A 15,978-nucleotide genomic window follows, 5' to 3' on the forward strand; every position below is an offset into this window, starting at 1 on the left:
CAAGGTTTTTGTCTAAGATTGTCTGAAGTGGCGGGAATTTCTTTGAGCATGCGCAGAAGATGAAAGTGACACTTAGAAAATTATTGTTAGGGCAACGCGTGGGTATTATGTGTTGTTGCTGTTGTTGTGTAAAAGTGCGAAGAGGATTATAACGCTAGTAAATTTTTGTTTTGATAATGGCAACTTCTGAAGGAGATTTTAACTGTTATGAGGAGAGTATTGAAGACACGTCAGAGGAGGAAAGTGACCAGGGAAGTGAACACTTGCACGATAATGGATGTTCAGAAGACCTCCATGTGGGATCGCGAGAGAGGCTTTTGCATCGCGAAGTGCGTAGCGTGTATTTAATTACTTACAGTCAAGCCAATCTTGAAAAATTTCAAACGAGAGATTGTTTTGCTAGAACGGTGGTGGAAGCATTCAATGAGACAAGGAGCGGGTTAGCTGATATTGTGCAGTGGGTTTGTAGTCAAGAGCAGCATTCTTCAGGGGGGACGCATTACCACATGGCATTAAAGCTGTCGCATCCACGCCGATGGTTGCGTGTGCGAAATTATCTCGATGACAACCATTCCATTCAAGTGAATTTTTCGTCTGTTCACTCCAATTATTATAGCGCCTGGAGATACACAACAAAAGAAGATCCGGAGTATGTTCAGTCTATGAATCATCCAGATTTGGTCAACAGCGCCCCACCTCGAACACAAGAGGCCAGTCTGACAACAACGGAACGCGGTGGAACGAGGAGAAAAGCAAAGAAAACCAGAAAACGGAAGGCACCTCGACTCAGTATTTTCGATGTATCAAAGCTAGTCGTAGAAAAAGGAATAAAATCCAGGCTAGACCTTCTTGCTCTAGCCTCTCGACAGATGAAAGAGGGAAAGGAAGATTTAGCGCAATTCATCGCTAACAGAGGAAGTAAAGTTGTTGACGAGGCCATACAAGTAGGATGGGAAATGGAGGAAGCAGAGGAAAAATTAAAAAGGAAACAAATGACAAGGATGGACATACTACAAAAAGCTCTAGAAGGTCCATGTATCGCTAACTGCAATGGAGAGTGGTTGGAAGTTGCAGAGGATACTCTCGCACGCAATAATTTAAGAGGTGGAAGTTTTCAGAGTGCTGTGCGTGAGCTACTTGAGAAAGGACGCGGCAAGTACCGAAACATTCTAATCTATGGTAGTGCCAATTGTGGCAAGACCTTTTTACTAAACCCGTTGACTGTCATCTACAATGCATTTAGTAATCCCGCTACTAGCAATTTTGCATGGGTTGGCGCTGAATCTGCCGAGGTTATTTTTCTTAATGACTTTCGCTGGAGTGCACAGGTCTTGCCTTGGCACGATATGCTTCTTCTGTTGGAGGGGCAGACAGTTCATTTGCCAGCACCGAAGTGCCACTACGCTAAAGACATTGTCTTTGACACTGACACTCCGATATTCTGCACAGGCAAGCATGAGTTAGTGTTCATTAAGGGAGGCTGCATAGATGAACGGGAGACCGAAATGATGCGAGTAAGGTGGAAAATCTTCAACTTCTTTTCGCAGATTCCACCCGGCGAGCAAAGAAACCTTCCGCCTTGTCCAAAATGTTTCGCCAAATTAATTCTGTCCCCAAACAGTAACGACAACAGTTCGGGATAAGTGTTGAACGAGTTCCCACCAAAGGATCGGCGAATCTCAGCATATTCCAATAAACGTATTATGCAACCTTACAGTATTGCGTGATGGTGACGGAGTGTAAAGTGTAAACAAACGCTGGTAAACCGTACGGTTTACCATTAGGTTTTGCCTTTTATCGCATTCCTTAGTCGTATTTCTCGGTTGAAAATCACCTTGTAGAAGACATTAGTTATAATTGAAATGAATTTTCAAGAACAGCCTCAATGCCATCGTGAAATTCAGCCTTTTCACAACGGTTAACCATGACATGTAATAAAATAAGATTGTCAACAGACCAACTTCTATTTTGACAACGGTAAACCGTTGTGACCTTTACCGCACGTGATTCGACTAAGGCAAAACATGCACAGTACATAGACACTGCAGATTTCCTTTTTTACATCTGTTGCCAAATACAAAGTAATAAATATTACATGGTAGTTCCAAACTATTATCAGTGATTATTATATAATATTCAATAGGATAATTTTGTAAATGTCAATTGCATTATATTTATCCGAAAACATAAAGATACATACTTAATATTTTAGTCTCTGTCCTTGTGATTCTAGTATTAGTTGTATACGCCTATCCATGGATTCTATTAAATTGTTTATTTTGGCTACTGGAAACTGAACAATTGTATTTTTCACTCTTTCCTTGAATTGCGTGAAACTCTCTCGCTCTAATTGTTCCCCAATAGCGCTGTCATGCAAGTTGTCACTGACTGATTTAAACATGTTCTCTATTGGATTTAGATCAGGACTGCGTGGCGGTATCTTAAGCAATTTTGCCCTCACTTGTTGCAAAGCAGTCTTTGCGACTGCTGAATTCTGGCTTGGGTCATTGTCTTGAATGAAGAGTCTTGTATTTCCTTTCTTTGATTGCATAAACATTTGCTCAAAAGTGTTTTCAATAAAGGACGCAAAAAAATTTCCCGTCATATGTTCATATTCGTGGCATAAAATAACTCCTACATTGTATGAAATCGCCACTAAAAACTTGACTACCTTCCCTCCAGATCCAACTTTACTCCCTTTCGCGGTGCAAAATTGGTTGAGACCTTCAGATTTTTTGCGATAGATCCTTCCAGTAGGAGCTCGTGCTTGATCAAGCGGGTTGGTCTTGTGCGCAAAAGCAACTCCGTCCAAGTAGAAAGCAATTTTATGAGTCCATAACTCCGTGTCATACTCTTCTCTCACCTTTTTGGCAAATGCAACGCGTAAGCTCTTGTCATTGTTAGTAAGCAGCCCTTTTTTCCGGGCTTGGAGATAAAAGTACCCTTTGCTATTTAAGAATCTTCCCACAGTGCGAACTGACACATCACTTTCCGAGATGTTTGCCTCATTCATGAGTCGCTTGGCAGTAAAGTTACCTTCTGTACGCCTCAGTTTGAGAAGAGCCCTTATAAGCAGTCTCTCTTCTCTGGATGACAACTTTCTTGGCCTTCCTCTTCTTTGGTGGGTGACCTTTCCGTGAGTTTGCGAATACGTTGAAGGAGTGTTAAATTCTTTTAGCACTCTCATTACTGTTGCTGCAGATCGGTCCACTTTTGCTGCAATTTCTCGCAGAGAATACCTCCTTTCCATGTACAGAAATCTGATGAGTGCTCGTTCTTCCGCCGAGGTTTTCCTATTGTACACCATACTTTTTTCATTGAACTGTGTGACTAATCACACTTAACCTTTACGTCTGAGAAAAAAAAATTCTCCTACCCGTGACTATTGTGGCCAGGCTGTATTCAAATGTTATTTTTAAAGACCTTAAATAACATTTCCTATTTATTTCTACCGAAATCTAGACAATTCATATCTTTCCTAGCTTGCGTCAAACAAAAGTTACAGCAAGATCTTCCCAGCTAGCGCCGTCTTTCTGGGCTATTCAAGAAAACTACTTAACAATAAATGACAACGTCTGATATTAACCAGATGGCCTTTTGCAACTCACACATGTCTGAAGTGGCGGGAATTTCTTTGAGCATGCGCAGAAGATGAAAGTGACACTTAGAAAATTATTGTTAGGGCAACGCGTGGGTATTATGTGTTGTTGCTGTTGTTGTGTAAAAGTGCGAAGAGGATTATAACGCTAGTAAATTTTTGTTTTGATAATGGCAACTTCTGAAGGAGATTTTAACTGTTATGAGGAGAGTATTGAAGACACGTCAGAGGAGGAAAGTGACCAGGGAAGTGAACACTTGCACGATAATGGATGTTCAGAAGACCTCCATGTGGGATCGCGAGAGAGGCTTTTGCATCGCGAAGTGCGTAGCGTGTATTTAATTACTTACAGTCAAGCCAATCTTGAAAAATTTCAAACGAGAGATTGTTTTGCTAGAACGGTGGTGGAAGCATTCAATGAGACAAGGAGCGGGTTAGCTGATATTGTGCAGTGGGTTTGTAGTCAAGAGCAGCATTCTTCAGGGGGGACGCATTACCACATGGCATTAAAGCTGTCGCATCCACGCCGATGGTTGCGTGTGCGAAATTATCTCGATGACAACCATTCCATTCAAGTGAATTTTTCGTCTGTTCACTCCAATTATTATAGCGCCTGGAGATACACAACAAAAGAAGATCCGGAGTATGTTCAGTCTATGAATCATCCAGATTTGGTCAACAGCGCCCCACCTCGAACACAAGAGGCCAGTCTGACAACAACGGAACGCGGTGGAACGAGGAGAAAAGCAAAGAAAACCAGAAAACGGAAGGCACCTCGACTCAGTATTTTCGATGTATCAAAGCTAGTCGTAGAAAAAGGAATAAAATCCAGGCTAGACCTTCTTGCTCTAGCCTCTCGACAGATGAAAGAGGGAAAGGAAGATTTAGCGCAATTCATCGCTAACAGAGGAAGTAAAGTTGTTGACGAGGCCATACAAGTAGGATGGGAAATGGAGGAAGCAGAGGAAAAATTAAAAAGGAAACAAATGACAAGGATGGACATACTACAAAAAGCTCTAGAAGGTCCATGTATCGCTAACTGCAATGGAGAGTGGTTGGAAGTTGCAGAGGATACTCTCGCACGCAATAATTTAAGAGGTGGAAGTTTTCAGAGTGCTGTGCGTGAGCTACTTGAGAAAGGACGCGGCAAGTACCGAAACATTCTAATCTATGGTAGTGCCAATTGTGGCAAGACCTTTTTACTAAACCCGTTGACTGTCATCTACAATGCATTTAGTAATCCCGCTACTAGCAATTTTGCATGGGTTGGCGCTGAATCTGCCGAGGTTATTTTTCTTAATGACTTTCGCTGGAGTGCACAGGTCTTGCCTTGGCACGATATGCTTCTTCTGTTGGAGGGGCAGACAGTTCATTTGCCAGCACCGAAGTGCCACTACGCTAAAGACATTGTCTTTGACACTGACACTCCGATATTCTGCACAGGCAAGCATGAGTTAGTGTTCATTAAGGGAGGCTGCATAGATGAACGGGAGACCGAAATGATGCGAGTAAGGTGGAAAATCTTCAACTTCTTTTCGCAGATTCCACCCGGCGAGCAAAGAAACCTTCCGCCTTGTCCAAAATGTTTCGCCAAATTAATTCTGTCCCCAAACAGTAACGACAACAGTTCGGGATAAGTGTTGAACGAGTTCCCACCAAAGGATCGGCGAATCTCAGCATATTCCAATAAACGTATTATGCAACCTTACAGTATTGCGTGATGGTGACGGAGTGTAAAGTGTAAACAAACGCTGGTAAACCGTACGGTTTACCATTAGGTTTTGCCTTTTATCGCATTCCTTAGTCGTATTTCTCGGTTGAAAATCACCTTGTAGAAGACATTAGTTATAATTGAAATGAATTTTCAAGAACAGCCTCAATGCCATCGTGAAATTCAGCCTTTTCACAACGGTTAACCATGACATGTAATAAAATAAGATTGTCAACAGACCAACTTCTATTTTGACAACGGTAAACCGTTGTGACCTTTACCGCACGTGATTCGACTAAGGCAAAACATGCACAGTACATAGACACTGCAGATTTCCTTTTTTACATCTGTTGCCAAATACAAAGTAATAAATATTACATGGTAGTTCCAAACTATTATCAGTGATTATTATATAATATTCAATAGGATAATTTTGTAAATGTCAATTGCATTATATTTATCCGAAAACATAAAGATACATACTTAATATTTTAGTCTCTGTCCTTGTGATTCTAGTATTAGTTGTATACGCCTATCCATGGATTCTATTAAATTGTTTATTTTGGCTACTGGAAACTGAACAATTGTATTTTTCACTCTTTCCTTGAATTGCGTGAAACTCTCTCGCTCTAATTGTTCCCCAATAGCGCTGTCATGCAAGTTGTCACTGACTGATTTAAACATGTTCTCTATTGGATTTAGATCAGGACTGCGTGGCGGTATCTTAAGCAATTTTGCCCTCACTTGTTGCAAAGCAGTCTTTGCGACTGCTGAATTCTGGCTTGGGTCATTGTCTTGAATGAAGAGTCTTGTATTTCCTTTCTTTGATTGCATAAACATTTGCTCAAAAGTGTTTTCAATAAAGGACGCAAAAAAATTTCCCGTCATATGTTCATATTCGTGGCATAAAATAACTCCTACATTGTATGAAATCGCCACTAAAAACTTGACTACCTTCCCTCCAGATCCAACTTTACTCCCTTTCGCGGTGCAAAATTGGTTGAGACCTTCAGATTTTTTGCGATAGATCCTTCCAGTAGGAGCTCGTGCTTGATCAAGCGGGTTGGTCTTGTGCGCAAAAGCAACTCCGTCCAAGTAGAAAGCAATTTTATGAGTCCATAACTCCGTGTCATACTCTTCTCTCACCTTTTTGGCAAATGCAACGCGTAAGCTCTTGTCATTGTTAGTAAGCAGCCCTTTTTTCCGGGCTTGGAGATAAAAGTACCCTTTGCTATTTAAGAATCTTCCCACAGTGCGAACTGACACATCACTTTCCGAGATGTTTGCCTCATTCATGAGTCGCTTGGCAGTAAAGTTACCTTCTGTACGCCTCAGTTTGAGAAGAGCCCTTATAAGCAGTCTCTCTTCTCTGGATGACAACTTTCTTGGCCTTCCTCTTCTTTGGTGGGTGACCTTTCCGTGAGTTTGCGAATACGTTGAAGGAGTGTTAAATTCTTTTAGCACTCTCATTACTGTTGCTGCAGATCGGTCCACTTTTGCTGCAATTTCTCGCAGAGAATACCTCCTTTCCATGTACAGAAATCTGATGAGTGCTCGTTCTTCCGCCGAGGTTTTCCTATTGTACACCATACTTTTTTCATTGAACTGTGTGACTAATCACACTTAACCTTTACGTCTGAGAAAAAAAAAATTCTCCTACCCGTGACTATTGTGGCCAGGCTGTATTCAAATGTTATTTTTAAAGACCTTAAATAACATTTCCTATTTATTTCTACCGAAATCTAGACAATTCATATCTTTCCTAGCTTGCGTCAAACAAAAGTTACAGCAAGATCTTCCCAGCTAGCGCCGTCTTTCTGGGCTATTCAAGAAAACTACTTAACAATAAATGACAACGTCTGATATTAACCAGATGGCCTTTTGCAACTCACACAATCCTCGCCAAAAATCCTTGAAACACCCCTTTCCCCTTGACAGTGTTGAGGCGACATTTTCCTCTTTGACTGGCTACACCAACATTGAAAAATGGAGGGGGACGAAAACGGTGCGAGAATGTTCAAAGTGTTTCAAGGTTTTTGTCTAAGATTGTCTGAAGTGGCGGGAATTTCTTTGAGCATGCGCAGAAGATGAAAGTGACACTTAGAAAATTATTGTTAGGGCAACGCGTGGGTATTATGTGTTGTTGCTGTTGTTGTGTAAAAGTGCGAAGAGGATTATAACGCTAGTAAATTTTTGTTTTGATAATGGCAACTTCTGAAGGAGATTTTAACTGTTATGAGGAGAGTATTGAAGACACGTCAGAGGAGGAAAGTGACCAGGGAAGTGAACACTTGCACGATAATGGATGTTCAGAAGACCTCCATGTGGGATCGCGAGAGAGGCTTTTGCATCGCGAAGTGCGTAGCGTGTATTTAATTACTTACAGTCAAGCCAATCTTGAAAAATTTCAAACGAGAGATTGTTTTGCTAGAACGGTGGTGGAAGCATTCAATGAGACAAGGAGCGGGTTAGCTGATATTGTGCAGTGGGTTTGTAGTCAAGAGCAGCATTCTTCAGGGGGGACGCATTACCACATGGCATTAAAGCTGTCGCATCCACGCCGATGGTTGCGTGTGCGAAATTATCTCGATGACAACCATTCCATTCAAGTGAATTTTTCGTCTGTTCACTCCAATTATTATAGCGCCTGGAGATACACAACAAAAGAAGATCCGGAGTATGTTCAGTCTATGAATCATCCAGATTTGGTCAACAGCGCCCCACCTCGAACACAAGAGGCCAGTCTGACAACAACGGAACGCGGTGGAACGAGGAGAAAAGCAAAGAAAACCAGAAAACGGAAGGCACCTCGACTCAGTATTTTCGATGTATCAAAGCTAGTCGTAGAAAAAGGAATAAAATCCAGGCTAGACCTTCTTGCTCTAGCCTCTCGACAGATGAAAGAGGGAAAGGAAGATTTAGCGCAATTCATCGCTAACAGAGGAAGTAAAGTTGTTGACGAGGCCATACAAGTAGGATGGGAAATGGAGGAAGCAGAGGAAAAATTAAAAAGGAAACAAATGACAAGGATGGACATACTACAAAAAGCTCTAGAAGGTCCATGTATCGCTAACTGCAATGGAGAGTGGTTGGAAGTTGCAGAGGATACTCTCGCACGCAATAATTTAAGAGGTGGAAGTTTTCAGAGTGCTGTGCGTGAGCTACTTGAGAAAGGACGCGGCAAGTACCGAAACATTCTAATCTATGGTAGTGCCAATTGTGGCAAGACCTTTTTACTAAACCCGTTGACTGTCATCTACAATGCATTTAGTAATCCCGCTACTAGCAATTTTGCATGGGTTGGCGCTGAATCTGCCGAGGTTATTTTTCTTAATGACTTTCGCTGGAGTGCACAGGTCTTGCCTTGGCACGATATGCTTCTTCTGTTGGAGGGGCAGACAGTTCATTTGCCAGCACCGAAGTGCCACTACGCTAAAGACATTGTCTTTGACACTGACACTCCGATATTCTGCACAGGCAAGCATGAGTTAGTGTTCATTAAGGGAGGCTGCATAGATGAACGGGAGACCGAAATGATGCGAGTAAGGTGGAAAATCTTCAACTTCTTTTCGCAGATTCCACCCGGCGAGCAAAGAAACCTTCCGCCTTGTCCAAAATGTTTCGCCAAATTAATTCTGTCCCCAAACAGTAACGACAACAGTTCGGGATAAGTGTTGAACGAGTTCCCACCAAAGGATCGGCGAATCTCAGCATATTCCAATAAACGTATTATGCAACCTTACAGTATTGCGTGATGGTGACGGAGTGTAAAGTGTAAACAAACGCTGGTAAACCGTACGGTTTACCATTAGGTTTTGCCTTTTATCGCATTCCTTAGTCGTATTTCTCGGTTGAAAATCACCTTGTAGAAGACATTAGTTATAATTGAAATGAATTTTCAAGAACAGCCTCAATGCCATCGTGAAATTCAGCCTTTTCACAACGGTTAACCATGACATGTAATAAAATAAGATTGTCAACAGACCAACTTCTATTTTGACAACGGTAAACCGTTGTGACCTTTACCGCACGTGATTCGACTAAGGCAAAACATGCACAGTACATAGACACTGCAGATTTCCTTTTTTACATCTGTTGCCAAATACAAAGTAATAAATATTACATGGTAGTTCCAAACTATTATCAGTGATTATTATATAATATTCAATAGGATAATTTTGTAAATGTCAATTGCATTATATTTATCCGAAAACATAAAGATACATACTTAATATTTTAGTCTCTGTCCTTGTGATTCTAGTATTAGTTGTATACGCCTATCCATGGATTCTATTAAATTGTTTATTTTGGCTACTGGAAACTGAACAATTGTATTTTTCACTCTTTCCTTGAATTGCGTGAAACTCTCTCGCTCTAATTGTTCCCCAATAGCGCTGTCATGCAAGTTGTCACTGACTGATTTAAACATGTTCTCTATTGGATTTAGATCAGGACTGCGTGGCGGTATCTTAAGCAATTTTGCCCTCACTTGTTGCAAAGCAGTCTTTGCGACTGCTGAATTCTGGCTTGGGTCATTGTCTTGAATGAAGAGTCTTGTATTTCCTTTCTTTGATTGCATAAACATTTGCTCAAAAGTGTTTTCAATAAAGGACGCAAAAAAATTTCCCGTCATATGTTCATATTCGTGGCATAAAATAACTCCTACATTGTATGAAATCGCCACTAAAAACTTGACTACCTTCCCTCCAGATCCAACTTTACTCCCTTTCGCGGTGCAAAATTGGTTGAGACCTTCAGATTTTTTGCGATAGATCCTTCCAGTAGGAGCTCGTGCTTGATCAAGCGGGTTGGTCTTGTGCGCAAAAGCAACTCCGTCCAAGTAGAAAGCAATTTTATGAGTCCATAACTCCGTGTCATACTCTTCTCTCACCTTTTTGGCAAATGCAACGCGTAAGCTCTTGTCATTGTTAGTAAGCAGCCCTTTTTTCCGGGCTTGGAGATAAAAGTACCCTTTGCTATTTAAGAATCTTCCCACAGTGCGAACTGACACATCACTTTCCGAGATGTTTGCCTCATTCATGAGTCGCTTGGCAGTAAAGTTACCTTCTGTACGCCTCAGTTTGAGAAGAGCCCTTATAAGCAGTCTCTCTTCTCTGGATGACAACTTTCTTGGCCTTCCTCTTCTTTGGTGGGTGACCTTTCCGTGAGTTTGCGAATACGTTGAAGGAGTGTTAAATTCTTTTAGCACTCTCATTACTGTTGCTGCAGATCGGTCCACTTTTGCTGCAATTTCTCGCAGAGAATACCTCCTTTCCATGTACAGAAATCTGATGAGTGCTCGTTCTTCCGCCGAGGTTTTCCTATTGTACACCATACTTTTTTCATTGAACTGTGTGACTAATCACACTTAACCTTTACGTCTGAGAAAAAAAAAATTCTCCTACCCGTGACTATTGTGGCCAGGCTGTATTCAAATGTTATTTTTAAAGACCTTAAATAACATTTCCTATTTATTTCTACCGAAATCTAGACAATTCATATCTTTCCTAGCTTGCGTCAAACAAAAGTTACAGCAAGATCTTCCCAGCTAGCGCCGTCTTTCTGGGCTATTCAAGAAAACTACTTAACAATAAATGACAACGTCTGATATTAACCAGATGGCCTTTTGCAACTCACACATGTCTGAAGTGGCGGGAATTTCTTTGAGCATGCGCAGAAGATGAAAGTGACACTTAGAAAATTATTGTTAGGGCAACGCGTGGGTATTATGTGTTGTTGCTGTTGTTGTGTAAAAGTGCGAAGAGGATTATAACGCTAGTAAATTTTTGTTTTGATAATGGCAACTTCTGAAGGAGATTTTAACTGTTATGAGGAGAGTATTGAAGACACGTCAGAGGAGGAAAGTGACCAGGGAAGTGAACACTTGCACGATAATGGATGTTCAGAAGACCTCCATGTGGGATCGCGAGAGAGGCTTTTGCATCGCGAAGTGCGTAGCGTGTATTTAATTACTTACAGTCAAGCCAATCTTGAAAAATTTCAAACGAGAGATTGTTTTGCTAGAACGGTGGTGGAAGCATTCAATGAGACAAGGAGCGGGTTAGCTGATATTGTGCAGTGGGTTTGTAGTCAAGAGCAGCATTCTTCAGGGGGGACGCATTACCACATGGCATTAAAGCTGTCGCATCCACGCCGATGGTTGCGTGTGCGAAATTATCTCGATGACAACCATTCCATTCAAGTGAATTTTTCGTCTGTTCACTCCAATTATTATAGCGCCTGGAGATACACAACAAAAGAAGATCCGGAGTATGTTCAGTCTATGAATCATCCAGATTTGGTCAACAGCGCCCCACCTCGAACACAAGAGGCCAGTCTGACAACAACGGAACGCGGTGGAACGAGGAGAAAAGCAAAGAAAACCAGAAAACGGAAGGCACCTCGACTCAGTATTTTCGATGTATCAAAGCTAGTCGTAGAAAAAGGAATAAAATCCAGGCTAGACCTTCTTGCTCTAGCCTCTCGACAGATGAAAGAGGGAAAGGAAGATTTAGCGCAATTCATCGCTAACAGAGGAAGTAAAGTTGTTGACGAGGCCATACAAGTAGGATGGGAAATGGAGGAAGCAGAGGAAAAATTAAAAAGGAAACAAATGACAAGGATGGACATACTACAAAAAGCTCTAGAAGGTCCATGTATCGCTAACTGCAATGGAGAGTGGTTGGAAGTTGCAGAGGATACTCTCGCACGCAATAATTTAAGAGGTGGAAGTTTTCAGAGTGCTGTGCGTGAGCTACTTGAGAAAGGACGCGGCAAGTACCGAAACATTCTAATCTATGGTAGTGCCAATTGTGGCAAGACCTTTTTACTAAACCCGTTGACTGTCATCTACAATGCATTTAGTAATCCCGCTACTAGCAATTTTGCATGGGTTGGCGCTGAATCTGCCGAGGTTATTTTTCTTAATGACTTTCGCTGGAGTGCACAGGTCTTGCCTTGGCACGATATGCTTCTTCTGTTGGAGGGGCAGACAGTTCATTTGCCAGCACCGAAGTGCCACTACGCTAAAGACATTGTCTTTGACACTGACACTCCGATATTCTGCACAGGCAAGCATGAGTTAGTGTTCATTAAGGGAGGCTGCATAGATGAACGGGAGACCGAAATGATGCGAGTAAGGTGGAAAATCTTCAACTTCTTTTCGCAGATTCCACCCGGCGAGCAAAGAAACCTTCCGCCTTGTCCAAAATGTTTCGCCAAATTAATTCTGTCCCCAAACAGTAACGACAACAGTTCGGGATAAGTGTTGAACGAGTTCCCACCAAAGGATCGGCGAATCTCAGCATATTCCAATAAACGTATTATGCAACCTTACAGTATTGCGTGATGGTGACGGAGTGTAAAGTGTAAACAAACGCTGGTAAACCGTACGGTTTACCATTAGGTTTTGCCTTTTATCGCATTCCTTAGTCGTATTTCTCGGTTGAAAATCACCTTGTAGAAGACATTAGTTATAATTGAAATGAATTTTCAAGAACAGCCTCAATGCCATCGTGAAATTCAGCCTTTTCACAACGGTTAACCATGACATGTAATAAAATAAGATTGTCAACAGACCAACTTCTATTTTGACAACGGTAAACCGTTGTGACCTTTACCGCACGTGATTCGACTAAGGCAAAACATGCACAGTACATAGACACTGCAGATTTCCTTTTTTACATCTGTTGCCAAATACAAAGTAATAAATATTACATGGTAGTTCCAAACTATTATCAGTGATTATTATATAATATTCAATAGGATAATTTTGTAAATGTCAATTGCATTATATTTATCCGAAAACATAAAGATACATACTTAATATTTTAGTCTCTATCCTTGTGATTCTAGTATTAGTTGTATACGCCTATCCATGGATTCTATTAAATTGTTTATTTTGGCTACTGGAAACTGAACAATTGTATTTTTCACTCTTTCCTTGAATTGCGTGAAACTCTCTCGCTCTAATTGTTCCCCAATAGCGCTGTCATGCAAGTTGTCACTGACTGATTTAAACATGTTCTCTATTGGATTTAGATCAGGACTGCGTGGCGGTATCTTAAGCAATTTTGCCCTCACTTGTTGCAAAGCAGTCTTTGCGACTGCTGAATTCTGGCTTGGGTCATTGTCTTGAATGAAGAGTCTTGTATTTCCTTTCTTTGATTGCATAAACATTTGCTCAAAAGTGTTTTCAATAAAGGACGCAAAAAAATTTCCCGTCATATGTTCATATTCGTGGCATAAAATAACTCCTACATTGTATGAAATCGCCACTAAAAACTTGACTACCTTCCCTCCAGATCCAACTTTACTCCCTTTCGCGGTGCAAAATTGGTTGAGACCTTCAGATTTTTTGCGATAGATCCTTCCAGTAGGAGCTCGTGCTTGATCAAGCGGGTTGGTCTTGTGCGCAAAAGCAACTCCGTCCAAGTAGAAAGCAATTTTATGAGTCCATAACTCCGTGTCATACTCTTCTCTCACCTTTTTGGCAAATGCAACGCGTAAGCTCTTGTCATTGTTAGTAAGCAGCCCTTTTTTCCGGGCTTGGAGATAAAAGTACCCTTTGCTATTTAAGAATCTTCCCACAGTGCGAACTGACACATCACTTTCCGAGATGTTTGCCTCATTCATGAGTCGCTTGGCAGTAAAGTTACCTTCTGTACGCCTCAGTTTGAGAAGAGCCCTTATAAGCAGTCTCTCTTCTCTGGATGACAACTTTCTTGGCCTTCCTCTTCTTTGGTGGGTGACCTTTCCGTGAGTTTGCGAATACGTTGAAGGAGTGTTAAATTCTTTTAGCACTCTCATTACTGTTGCTGCAGATCGGTCCACTTTTGCTGCAATTTCTCGCAGAGAATACCTCCTTTCCATGTACAGAAATCTGATGAGTGCTCGTTCTTCCGCCGAGGTTTTCCTATTGTACACCATACTTTTTTCATTGAACTGTGTGACTAATCACACTTAACCTTTACGTCTGAGAAAAAAAAAATTCTCCTACCCGTGACTATTGTGGCCAGGCTGTATTCAAATGTTATTTTTAAAGACCTTAAATAACATTTCCTATTTATTTCTACCGAAATCTAGACAATTCATATCTTTCCTAGCTTGCGTCAAACAAAAGTTACAGCAAGATCTTCCCAGCTAGCGCCGTCTTTCTGGGCTATTCAAGAAAACTACTTAACAATAAATGACAACGTCTGATATTAACCAGATGGCCTTTTGCAACTCACACAATCCTCGCCAAAAATCCTTGAAACACCCCTTTCCCCTTGACAGTGTTGAGGCGACATTTTCCTCTTTGACTGGCTACACCAACATTGAAAAATGGAGGGGGACGAAAACGGTGCGAGAATGTTCAAAGTGTTTCAAGGTTTTTGTCTAAGATTGTCTGAAGTGGCGGGAATTTCTTTGAGCATGCGCAGAAGATGAAAGTGACACTTAGAAAATTATTGTTAGGGCAACGCGTGGGTATTATGTGTTGTTGCTGTTGTTGTGTAAAAGTGCGAAGAGGATTATAACGCTAGTAAATTTTTGTTTTGATAATGGCAACTTCTGAAGGAGATTTTAACTGTTATGAGGAGAGTATTGAAGACACGTCAGAGGAGGAAAGTGACCAGGGAAGTGAACACTTGCACGATAATGGATGTTCAGAAGACCTCCATGTGGGATCGCGAGAGAGGCTTTTGCATCGCGAAGTGCGTAGCGTGTATTTAATTACTTACAGTCAAGCCAATCTTGAAAAATTTCAAACGAGAGATTGTTTTGCTAGAACGGTGGTGGAAGCATTCAATGAGACAAGGAGCGGGTTAGCTGATATTGTGCAGTGGGTTTGTAGTCAAGAGCAGCATTCTTCAGGGGGGACGCATTACCACATGGCATTAAAGCTGTCGCATCCACGCCGATGGTTGCGTGTGCGAAATTATCTCGATGACAACCATTCCATTCAAGTGAATTTTTCGTCTGTTCACTCCAATTATTATAGCGCCTGGAGATACACAACAAAAGAAGATCCGGAGTATGTTCAGTCTATGAATCATCCAGATTTGGTCAACAGCGCCCCACCTCGAACACAAGAGGCCAGTCTGACAACAACGGAACGCGGTGGAACGAGGAGAAAAGCAAAGAAAACCAGAAAACGGAAGGCACCTCGACTCAGTATTTTCGATGTATCAAAGCTAGTCGTAGAAAAAGGAATAAAATCCAGGCTAGACCTTCTTGCTCTAGCCTCTCGACAGATGAAAGAGGGAAAGGAAGATTTAGCGCAATTCATCGCTAACAGAGGAAGTAAAGTTGTTGACGAGGCCATACAAGTAGGATGGGAAATGGAGGAAGCAGAGGAAAAATTAAAAAGGAAACAAATGACAAGGATGGACATACTACAAAAAGCTCTAGAAGGTCCATGTATCGCTAACTGCAATGGAGAGTGGTTGGAAGTTGCAGAGGATACTCTCGCACGCAATAATTTAAGAGGTGGAAGTTTTCAGAGTGCTGTGCGTGAGCTACTTGAGAAAGGACGCGGCAAGTACCGAAACATTCTAATCTATGGTAGTGCCAATTGTGGCAAGACCTTTTTACTAAACCCGTTGACTGTCATCTACAATGCATTTAGTAATCCCGCTACTAGCAATTTTGCATGGGTTGGCGCTGAATCTGCCGAGGTTATTTTTCT

This window comes from Montipora foliosa, chromosome 2 (genome assembly GCF_036669935.1).
Source record: "Montipora foliosa isolate CH-2021 chromosome 2, ASM3666993v2, whole genome shotgun sequence".
Lineage (NCBI taxonomy): Eukaryota > Metazoa > Cnidaria > Anthozoa > Scleractinia > Acroporidae > Montipora > Montipora foliosa.